The sequence below is a fragment of the Ambystoma mexicanum genome, chromosome 5p (genome assembly GCF_040938575.1).
Source record: "Ambystoma mexicanum isolate Mex_15411 chromosome 5p, UKY_AmexF1_1, whole genome shotgun sequence".
Lineage (NCBI taxonomy): Eukaryota > Metazoa > Chordata > Amphibia > Caudata > Ambystomatidae > Ambystoma > Ambystoma mexicanum.
Genome location: NC_090930.1, coordinates 1,238,228,825 through 1,238,240,843, shown reverse-complemented (window position 1 = coordinate 1,238,240,843; position 12,019 = coordinate 1,238,228,825).

Sequence of the window (12,019 nt, the reverse complement as noted above, 5' to 3'; positions counted from 1 at the left end):
CTTTCATCTGGAAGCTGAGATCCTAGGCTTTCCTAGGACCCCAAAATGATATTGCTAGCCCTTGTAGTTCCTCTGTAATCGCACCAGACGCATTCGCGAATTTTACCGCGATTTGCAAATTTTCCACGTGTAAAAAAATCTGCTGCGGCTTGCCTTCCATTTGCCAGAAATTAGTTTAACCTGCTAATCATCCCTGAATCATTGCTAGTGTGAGCCTGGACTAATATTAACTAGATACCACTCACCCTGAACCTCTACAGGGAATTAAAAGCATTTTAGCATATTTTTCACTCCATTGCCAGCACATATAGAAGCATTTTGGGTTGTGTTTTAAACTTCTATTGTCTAAGCTTGCTGGGGTGAACTGAATCAGGCTTTTCCTTCCATTTCCTTGCATTGCATAAAAGGGGGGGGTGAATTGCCAGAGAAAAGTGATTACATTGTTTTGTTGAAATCATATTGAGTATTTTCTGTACTGCATTTCATTCAACATTGCATCCATCTGAAATCTATAAAGCATTCTCTACCACATTATTCTTCTGTCCCTATTTACCAGTGTGCTACCTTATCCATTTCATGTCAACTCCTTAGTGATTATAAAGAAGTGTGCTAGTGCCAGATTCTCCGTTGTTAATCTTTATCATATCAGATTAAGTGTGATATTCAATTATTAATTTATTATAAAGTGTGATATATATATCTATATTGTTTAAAGTCTCAAATAAACCTTTTAACTTGCAAAACAGGACTACTTCTTGGCTCAGTGGGGTCAGGAGGATTCCAAGAGAGGGGTGTTATATAGGGGTAGTCATCCAGAACGCATGAACTGGACATAAAGATATATCAATAAGGGTTTTCATTCAGTATTATAGACTAGGCGTTGACTTAGCTGTAGTGTTGAATTGAATCCTCTTACAGTGTTTGCTGTCAAAAGTATAACCAGAAAATGGTATTTTTTTCAGACAAACCCTTTCCTTCTCCAATTCCACCGCTGCATTCCTTCAATCAATAAAAAAAACTATTCACATCTCTCTGTGCTCTTTTCCTAAATATTGTATTAACTTTCTTTTGCAAATATATAATATCCTATGTCAAAATATATGTCCCCAGATTGAACACATACCTCTTTCTTCAAACAATCCATCTAAAATCATAAGGTACAACCAGGAAAATGTGGTCAGTCAATCAGGGACTTCATTTCACCAAAATGCCAGGAGTAGCGGAAGTGACATCACACGACCCTTGACCCCCTGGTGACATCACAGGAAGTGATGTCATTTGACCCCAGCCCGAAGTGATATTGCGGGATGCGATGGAACACAACCTTTCACCCGTTGACAAAACAGGAAGTGCTATCACATAGCATTGTACACTACTAAAAATATGGTTACGATATCGCTATAATGTGATGTACATTTCATACAAGAATGGATCGCCATATGTATCATTAAGATCAGTGTATTTAGGCCATTACTACCAAATTACTGTGAATGCAAGCATACGTCCATGACCAAATGATAATGATGCGTTATTATATATCACTTACGCTTAAGCGCTTTACATAGAAAAAATATACACCCAATATCACCCAACCTGTGTTGGTACTCATTTATCGACCTCCGAAGGAGGAAAGACTTAGTTGAGGCCTTTAAGAACAGACTAAATCGGCGACTCACCCCCTGAAGTGTGCCTGAAATAAACCTTTAATGATTCTAGCAATTATTGTATACAATTCCAGAAAGACACATTATTTGGTATTCCTATTCTTTCTTATTTAGGGTCAGTGCTGAAAGTGTTAGACTTGTTTCACTCCTTGTCTTCTTTTTCTTCTTTTTTTAAGGGGCTTTATCAAGAAAGCCAGCCACTCCAGAACTAAAGAGCCACATGGTGCTGGCCTCAGCCCATAAGCTTACATTACAAAAAAAGTTTTCTTTTTTTTTTGGAGGTCGCAAGCGTGACCACAGAGGTCGCAAGGGAGACCTCAGAGGTCACAGTTGCGACCTCTGGTGACCCCTAAATGACGTCCCTGCAGTCAATCCTTTTCATGCACATGCCCTATACCTTCTACATTATTGGTAGTTCCATTCGGTAAGGCAGATGTTCCCTCACATACTTTTGAAGAATCATCACTTGACAACCCAGCAAAGGAGTTGTCAGAATCTGTTTGCTAAAATGTATTAATTTTTTGACTTCCAAAAAATCTACCACAAACGTCCACCAATAAGTCTTCCAATATTACACCTCTCCCCAAAGAGAATATGAAAGAAGTACCACCTTCCAATACCACAACTTATTGGAAAATACACCTTGTTTAAAAAAATCACAAACTATTTTCAAGCTCATAATCTCATTGGTCTAAACTTTTCACCTTTGGGTATATAATTGCGTATATAATATATGCAGGTATCACTTTATAAAAGTGGCTACCAGGGCAGCAGTTATCAATGCGGAAATCGAAACATGCAGAAAATATACAACATCCAATTGATGGACTCATAACCGCTGCGATGATGGACGGATATTACTGTGGCTACACGGCTGATCTGAAACAAACTTTCAAATGACACTTGCCAATCAAACAACCACAGGCCACGCCACAATCAACAAATGCTAACACAATCAAACTGTTAAAAAGAACATTGTACAATTTTTTCTGCTTTTTTTGGGAGGCCACGCGCCGTTACTGCAGCTTCAAGAGGCGCAACACCATTGGACAGTGAGATTACCTCAATGATGCACCCACTGAACCCCACATGCTATTCCCATTGCTACCATAAATGAACGTGGCATGTAGGCACAGTGTTCCGGCGGCTACACAGCTGCTTTGTGGCAAAGCTGAAGGCGGGGGTTGGAAATGCATCAACCAATGTCCATACGAAAATTAAGCATTTCTAGGCCATTGACACTGTGAAAATGACTGAAATCCTCGTTTTTTAGTTGTTTTAAAATGTTTCTGTGGCCAGTTGCTGTGCCTATGAAACCATGCCTACTGTATGAGCATGATTATGCCTCTTGATTACGCCTCCTGTGGTTTTGTAACGTGGCTCCTGATTTTCCACATGCATTACCACAATAATTTCACCACACCCACAGGTTATTTGTATGATTCTTTCATTTCATTGTGCTTTGGCTTGAGAGACTTATCTCTCTAACACCAATAAGCAACGTTTAGCAAACAAACCCCATTATTCCTATCCTTGTTTTACCTTTCCATACTCCTTAACTTCTATCATGTGTCTTGTCATCTCTGTGTATTGTAAATCCTTTAGTTTAGCTTTTTTTTCTTTTTTTTTTCAAACTTTTTCTTTTAGGTGGCATTGTACTTTTTGTCAGGTATTTTTTCTTGCATTACTCTTTTTCCTCCTGGTCCTGCATTTCCACCATGCAAGAGCCAAGAGTGACAGCAGTGATGATGACATCCAGCATTTCATTGTGCCTCAGGATGAAGAATTTCTCATCTGGGTCTCCACTGCCTCACCCACCCCCCCCACAAGAAGGGAAAAAGCATTATGTAGGCTTTAGACAGCTGGAGTTACTTCCTGGTGCCCGAGCACCACAGCCTGAAGGAATTGCACTCAGTCCTCTACATCTTCTGCAGCAAGGAGCTGTGATGTTGGCCATACAGCATCATGTCTGAGAGCCTGGGCACCTCGATACTCATCCAACATCTCATCGAGGTGCACTGGGACGAAGTGGACAAGCTCTACTGGCAGGCCCATCTGAAGCAGAAGGTAAAGGCCCACAGACCACAATCAGCACAACGGGCCCTCTGGGCTCCCTCCACTTCCTCATCTGCACCATCAGCTCCAGCCACATCTCCCGCAAAACATACGGAGCCACTAAACATTCAGCGGCTTCCACCAGTGGGACAGTGGTTGGAACATCTGGGTCCCAGTTTGCTCTCATGTGACCAGCAGTAAACATAAATGAGTGCATAGCATGCCTTGTATGCCACAATAGGAGTACCGTAAAATGTGCCAACCCAGATGAGTGGGTAGTTCACATTTTAAACAAGCATTTTAAGTTTAATTTTCCCTTTTTTCACCAAAAAATCAAACAAATGTAAACACAAAACCATAAAAAGCACAAACATTATATCTGTTTTCTTTGTGTTACCCCTTGTTACATGTACCAACCCTAATGTTCTTCCCATCCAAACCCCACAACCCTCCTTCCACCCTAAAGGGTCTTTTAAGAAACACCCTTAAAGTAATTAAAACATAGAAATGAAAATGCAAAGACTGTATAACTGGTTTGATAAACCATACACCTTCCGTTGTATACACTATGTGTCATTAGAACCCTAAGTATGTACCCAATGTTCCATTCCGCAGTTATACAAAAGGCACCATTCCATAAACAAGTGTATTCGACAGAAACCGTGCATGAGCACTTGTTATCGTTTGGACACCTGAAATTACTCACATTGCACACATGTACCCTCCCCACACCCAAACCCACTTCATACCCCTTTCATAATCCCACAGCACTGCATGTCAATATTCACTCAATGATTTCTCTGATGCTCTTCCATTTCACATATTTAACATTATAACCGCGTTAATGTAGCCACAGTGAAAACCGTGCTCTTCTTGCAGTTATGGAAAATTCCTCTGATCGGATTTCAGTCTCTGCTCCATCCCAGACTCCCCAATTTCACATGGTGTCACCCCCCCCTCAACTCCCCATCCCTACACTGAAAACTTTCAATACTGTATTCACCTGTAAAAACCTTTTTGAACACTTTTCATGTTTGGCTAACCCCGGTATAATCGCAGTTATCTCTCCCATCGATCAAAACTAAATTAAAACCATGGGAGATCTAGCTATATTTTTGGGAGAAGGGGGCACCCACTTCCCCATCAAATATGTTAATACCTACTAGATGAAATACCCCAAACCTATCCTGGAAATTAAGTCAATGCTTCATGCCCAAATTGTTTCTTATTTGGTCCAATTCCGTATAGCAGTTTTTGTGCCTCGGTGTGATAAATATTGGACTTTTTCTCTAAAGGAAATGAAGGTGAGAAGGGGGACAACAGCGTGTTTTTTTGGGGTTTTTTTTGCTTTCATAATAACCTATTAATTATTTAACAAATCTTTACCAAAATGTCCATTCTGGGGCTGCCTATGACAAACATTTTGTTTGGGAAATGTCAGCCAAACCTGTCATGCAAGCCAAACGTTATTAGCAATAGAACTTTGGGATGTCCTAGATGTAGTAAATTTGGACTGAAAGACATTAAAAATCTCAAGGTTTAAGAGAAATGAGTGACCTACTTTGAGTGTCACATAGGTTGCAATTGTTTAAATGTCATAGTTTTGAACTTAGAATCAGCATTCTAGCTGCATATGTAAATAAATTGTCTTGACTTAAACTGGGAAACAAAAAGTGACATTTTATCTGAAACCTGGCTTAAGGAACTGAATTCTGCCTGGCAACTACCCCCATCAGGAGTGAAACTTGAGTCACAGCTGTGTTCCCAGGCCTAGCTGCCCTTTTGCTGCTCACACCAAAAGGGATATGACACTTCCCTGATTGAATTACCTGGGCTCTGCAGGAAATTGAACAAAGCCCTGTCCTGACTCAGGCAAATGTTTTATTGGCGGGAGTCGTAAATGGAGCTTCCTCTTGGCAGAAGCTGGGAGGGGCAGGGTCTCTGAGCTTGCTAGAAACTGGAAAGACTGGTTTCTGTACCATGTGACATGAAAAGACACACCTCTATAGCCAGAATATGGTTTTAGAAAAAGATGAATAACTCATAGAGCGGACATGTGAAAATTGTATAAATGACACCATAATTCTTGTGATTTTTCTGCCCACATTTTAAGAGGTTTTTAGAACCGGTGGCATGTTCAGGGGGGTTTTAGCGGAAAAGAGGATATTACTCAAAATGTGTGCATGTGAAAAATCTGACACTTCATCAATTAATGTCCATACTCCTTGCGCACATGTGTGTAAATTTGGGGTAATGTCCGGAATTGCAAACCAGTTAAAAAGTGCAAAATATTGCCATTTCTGAATGCAAGCTCCCAGGAAGAGCAGAGTTTGAACAGGAGATACCTCCTGTGATATGTGAGGGGTGCATATGATTTTAAAACAATATGTACCTCTGCAAATATGTATTTGTTTCAAATCTAGATTTGTGTGTAAGTTGACAGGAGGAGTGGACTTTCTGCAGGCTGTAAAATGACATCACTCTGACACAACTTAGCTCCCCCAATCAAGTGAGAAATGGAAGTTTGACCAATTAGAAGCTGAGAGAGGGGTAGGGTCTAGTGATGCTCACACACACCCATTTTAAAAACACATAAAAGCAGACAGTCAGGACAGATAGGGACCTTCAAATCCATTTGCAGCTGGAAGCTCTGCCGGGAAAATCCATACCTTGCCTCCATCAAACCTCCAGAGAGCCAAACTAGATACTTCAATCTATCCAGAACCAGAGACCCAGACCAGACCAGCAGAGTAGAGCTGACCTGTTAGCAGAACCAGAGAGAGCAGACCCAGATCACTGTGAAGTGCAGAGACCAGAGTCCCGTCTAAAACCTGACCAGATCCATGGCGAGGCCCATTTCACTCCAGAATATAGTGTGAGTACCTAGAAAACTGTGCAGAACCAATCTCTTAGTTAAAATAATATAATTCAATCCTATTTTAATCTAAGTAGAACTGTCTCCTAACTGTCACCTGTCATTCTAGCTGCAAAATCTGTCACTTGTCATTTTGAGCTTTTAAAATTTCAAATCTGAAAAACGACCTTTATTTAATCGCTCATATCTCCGCGACCGTTTGTGCTAGAGACTTGCAGTAACTTTCATCCGGAAGCTGAGATCCTAGGCTTTCCTAGGACCCCAAAACGATATTGCTAGCCCTTGTAGTTCCTCTGTAATCGCACCAGACGCATTCGCGAATTTTACCGCGATTTGCAAATTTCTCCACGTGTAAAAAAATCTGCTGCGGCTTGCCTTCCATTTGCCAGAAATTCGTTTAACCTGCTAATCATCCCTGAATCATTGCTAGTGTGAGCCTGGACTAATATTAACTAGATACCACTCACCCTGAACCTCTACAGGGAATTAAAAGCATTTTAGCATATTTTTCACTCCATTGCCAGCACATATAGAAGCATTTTGGGTTGTGTTTTAAACTTCTATTGTCTAAGCTTGCTGGGGTGAACTGAATCAGGCTTTTCCTTCCATTTCCTTGCATTGCATAAAAGGGGGGGGTGAATTGCCAGAGAAAAGTGATTACATTGTTTTGTTGAAATCATATTGAGTATTTTCTGTACTGCATTTCATTCAACATTGCATCCATCTGAAATCTATAAAGCATTCTCTACCACATTATTCTTCTGTCCCTATTTACCAGTGTGCTACCTTATCCATTTCATGTCAACTCCTTAGTGATTATAAAGAAGTGTGCTAGTGCCAGATTCTCCGTTGTTAATCTTTATCATATCAGATTAAGTGTGATATTCAATTATTAATTTATTATAAAGTGTGATATATATATCTATATTGTTTAAAGTCTCAAATAAACCTTTTAACTTGCAAAACAGGACTACTTCTTGGCTCAGTGGGGTCAGGAGGATTCCAAGAGAGGGGTGTTATATAGGGGTAGTCATCCAGAACGCATGAACTGGACATAAAGATATATCAATAAGGGTTTTCATTCAGTATTATAGACTAGGCGTTGACTTAGCTGTAGTGTTGAATTGAATCCTCTTACAGTGTTTGCTGTCAAAAGTATAACCAGAAAATGGTATTTTTTTCAGACAAACCCTTTCCTTCTCCAATTCCACCGCTGCATTCCTTCAATCAATAAAAAAAACTATTCACATCTCTCTGTGCTCTTTTCCTAAATATTGTATTAACTTTCTTTTGCAAATATATAATATCCTATGTCAAAATATATGTCCCCAGATTGAACACATACCTCTTTCTTCAAACAATCCATCTAAAATCATAAGGTACAACCAGGAAAATGTGGTCAGTCAATCAGGGACTTCATTTCACCAAAATGCCAGGAGTAGCGGAAGTGACATCACACGACCCTTGACCCCCTGGTGACATCACAGGAAGTGATGTCATTTGACCCCAGCCCGAAGTGATATTGCGGGATGCGATGGAACACAACCTTTCACCCGTTGACAAAACAGGAAGTGCTATCACATAGCATTGTACACTACTAAAAATATGGTTACGATATCGCTATAATGTGATGTACATTTCATACAAGAATGGATCGCCATATGTATCATTAAGATCAGTGTATTTAGGCCATTACTACCAAATTACTGTGAATGCAAGCATACGTCCATGACCAAATGATAATGATGCGTTATTATATATCACTTACGCTTAAGCGCTTTACATAGAAAAAATATACACCCAATATCACCCAACCTGTGTTGGTACTCATTTATCGACCTCCGAAGGAGGAAAGACTTAGTTGAGGCCTTTAAGAACAGACTAAATCGGCGACTCACCCCCTGAAGTGTGCCTGAAATAAACCTTTAATGATTCTAGCAATTATTGTATACAATTCCAGAAAGACACATTATTTGGTATTCCTATTCTTTCTTATTTAGGGTCAGTGCTGAAAGTGTTAGACTTGTTTCACTCCTTGTCTTCTTTTTCTTCTTTTTTTAAGGGGCTTTATCAAGAAAGCCAGCCACTCCAGAACTAAAGAGCCACATGGTGCTGGCCTCAGCCCATAAGCTTACATTACAAAAAAAGTTTTCTTTTTTTTTTGGAGGTCGCAAGCATGACCACAGAGGTCGCAAGGGAGACCTCAGAGGTCACAGTTGCGACCTCTGGTGACCCCTAAATGACGTCCCTGCAGTCAATCCTTTTCATGCACATGCCCTATACCTTCTACATTATTGGTAGTTCCATTCGGTAAGGCAGATGTTCCCTCACATACTTTTGAAGAATCATCACTTGACAACCCAGCAAAGGAGTTGTCAGAATCTGTTTGCTAAAATGTATTAATTTTTTGACTTCCAAAAAATCTACCACAAACGTCCACCAATACTATGTATAGTCTTCCAATATTACACCTCTCCCCAAAGAGAATATGAAAGAAGTACCACCTTCCAATACCACAACTTATTGGAAAATACACCTTGTTTAAAAAAATCACAAACTATTTTCAAGCTCATAATCTCATTGGTCTAAACTTTTCACCTTTGGGTATATAATTGCGTATATAATATATGCAGGTATCACTTTATAAAAGTGGCTACCAGGGCAGCAGTTATCAATGCGGAAATCGAAACATGCAGAAAATATACAACATCCAATTGATGGACTCATAACCGCTGCGATGATGGACGGATATTACTGTGGCTACACGGCTGATCTGAAACAAACTTTCAAATGACACTTGCCAATCAAACAACCACAGGCCACGCCACAATCAACAAATGCTAACACAATCAAACTGTTAAAAAGAACATTGTACAATTTTTTCTGCTTTTTTTGGGAGGCCACGCGCCGTTACTGCAGCTTCAAGAGGCGCAACACCATTGGACAGTGAGATTACCTCAATGATGCACCCACTGAACCCCACATGCTATTCCCATTGCTACCATAAATGAACGTGGCATGTAGGCACAGTGTTCCGGCGGCTACACAGCTGCTTTGTGGCAAAGCTGAAGGCGGGGGTTGGAAATGCATCAACCAATGTCCATACGAAAATTAAGCATTTCTAGGCCATTGACACTGTGAAAATGACTGAAATCCTCGTTTTTTAGTTGTTTTAAAATGTTTCTGTGGCCAGTTGCTGTGCCTATGAAACCATGCCTACTGTATGAGCATGATTATGCCTCTTGATTACGCCTCCTGTGGTTTTGTAACGTGGCTCCTGATTTTCCACATGCATTACCACAATAATTTCACCACACCCACAGGTTATTTGTATGATTCTTTCATTTCATTGTGCTTTGGCTTGAGAGACTTATCTCTCTAACACCAATAAGCAACGTTTAGCAAACAAACCCCATTATTCCTATCCTTGTTTTACCTTTCCATACTCCTTAACTTCTATCATGTGTCTTGTCATCTCTGTGTATTGTAAATCCTTTAGTTTAGCTTTTTTTTCTTTTTTTTTTCAAACTTTTTCTTTTAGGTGGCATTGTACTTTTTGTCAGGTATTTTTTCTTGCATTACTCTTTTTCCTCCTGGTCCTGCATTTCCACCATGCAAGAGCCAAGAGTGACAGCAGTGATGATGACATCCAGCATTTCATTGTGCCTCAGGATGAAGAATTTCTCATCTGGGTCTCCACCGCCTCACCCACCCCCCCCACAAGAAGGGAAAAAGCATTATGTAGGCTTTAGACAGCTGGAGTTACTTCCTGGTGCCCGAGCACCACAGCCTGAAGGAATTGCACTCAGTCCTCTACATCTTCTGCAGCAAGGAGCTGTGATGTTGGCCATACAGCATCATGTCTGAGAGCCTGGGCACCTCGATACTCATCCAACATCTCATCGAGGTGCACTGGGACGAAGTGGACAAGCTCTACTGGCAGGCCCATCTGAAGCAGAAGGTAAAGGCCCACAGACCACAATCAGCACAACGGGCCCTCTGGGCTACCTCCACTTCCTCATCTGCACCATCAGCTCCAGCCACATCTCCCGCAAAACATACGGAGCCACTAAACATTCAGCGGCTTCCACCAGTGGGACAGTGGTTGGAACATCTGGGTCCCAGTTTGCTCTCATGTGACCAGCAGTAAACATAAATGAGTGCATAGCATGCCTTGTATGCCACAATAGGAGTACCGTAAAATGTGCCAACCCAGATGAGTGGGTAGTTCACATTTTAAACAAGCATTTTAAGTTTAATTTTCCCTTTTTTCACCAAAAAATCAAACAAATGTAAACACAAAACCATAAAAAGCACAAACATTATATCTGTTTTCTTTGTGTTACCCCTTGTTACATGTACCAACCCTAATGTTCTTCCCATCCAAACCCCACAACCCTCCTTCCACCCTAAAGGGTCTTTTAAGAAACACCCTTAAAGTAATTAAAACATAGAAATGAAAATGCAAAGACTGTATAACTGGTTTGATAAACCATACACCTTCCGTTGTATACACTATGTGTCATTAGAACCCTAAGTATGTACCCAATGTTCCATTCCGCAGTTATACAAAAGGCACCATTCCATAAACAAGTGTATTCGACAGAAACCGTGCATGAGCACTTGTTATCGTTTGGACACCTGAAATTACTCACATTGCACACATGTACCCTCCCCACACCCAAACCCACTTCATACCCCTTTCATAATCCCACAGCACTGCATGTCAATATTCACTCAATGATTTCTCTGATGCTCTTCCATTTCACATATTTAACATTATAACCGCGTTAATGTAGCCACAGTGAAAACCGTGCTCTTCTTGCAGTTATGGAAAATTCCTCTGATCGGATTTCAGTCTCTGCTCCATCCCAGACTCCCCAATTTCACATGGTGTCACCCCCCCCTCAACTCCCCATCCCTACACTGAAAACTTTCAATACTGTATTCACCTGTAAAAACCTTTTTGAACACTTTTCATGTTTGGCTAACCCCGGTATAATCGCAGTTATCTCTCCCATCGATCAAAACTAAATTAAAACCATGGGAGATCTAGCTATATTTTTGGGAGAAGGGGGCACCCACTTCCCCATCAAATATGTTAATACCTACTAGATGAAATACCCCAAACCTATCCTGGAAATTAAGTCAATGCTTCATGCCCAAATTGTTTCTTATTTGGTCCAATTCCGTATAGCAGTTTTTGTGCCTCGGTGTGATAAATATTGGACTTTTTCTCTAAAGGAAATGAAGGTGAGAAGGGGGACAACAGCGTGTTTTTTTGGGGTTTTTTTTGCTTTCATAATAACCTATTAATTATTTAACAAATCTTTACCAAAATGTCCATTCTGGGGCTGCCTATGACAAACATTTTGTTTGGGAAATGTCAGCCAAACCTGTCATGCAAGCCAAACGTTATTAGCAA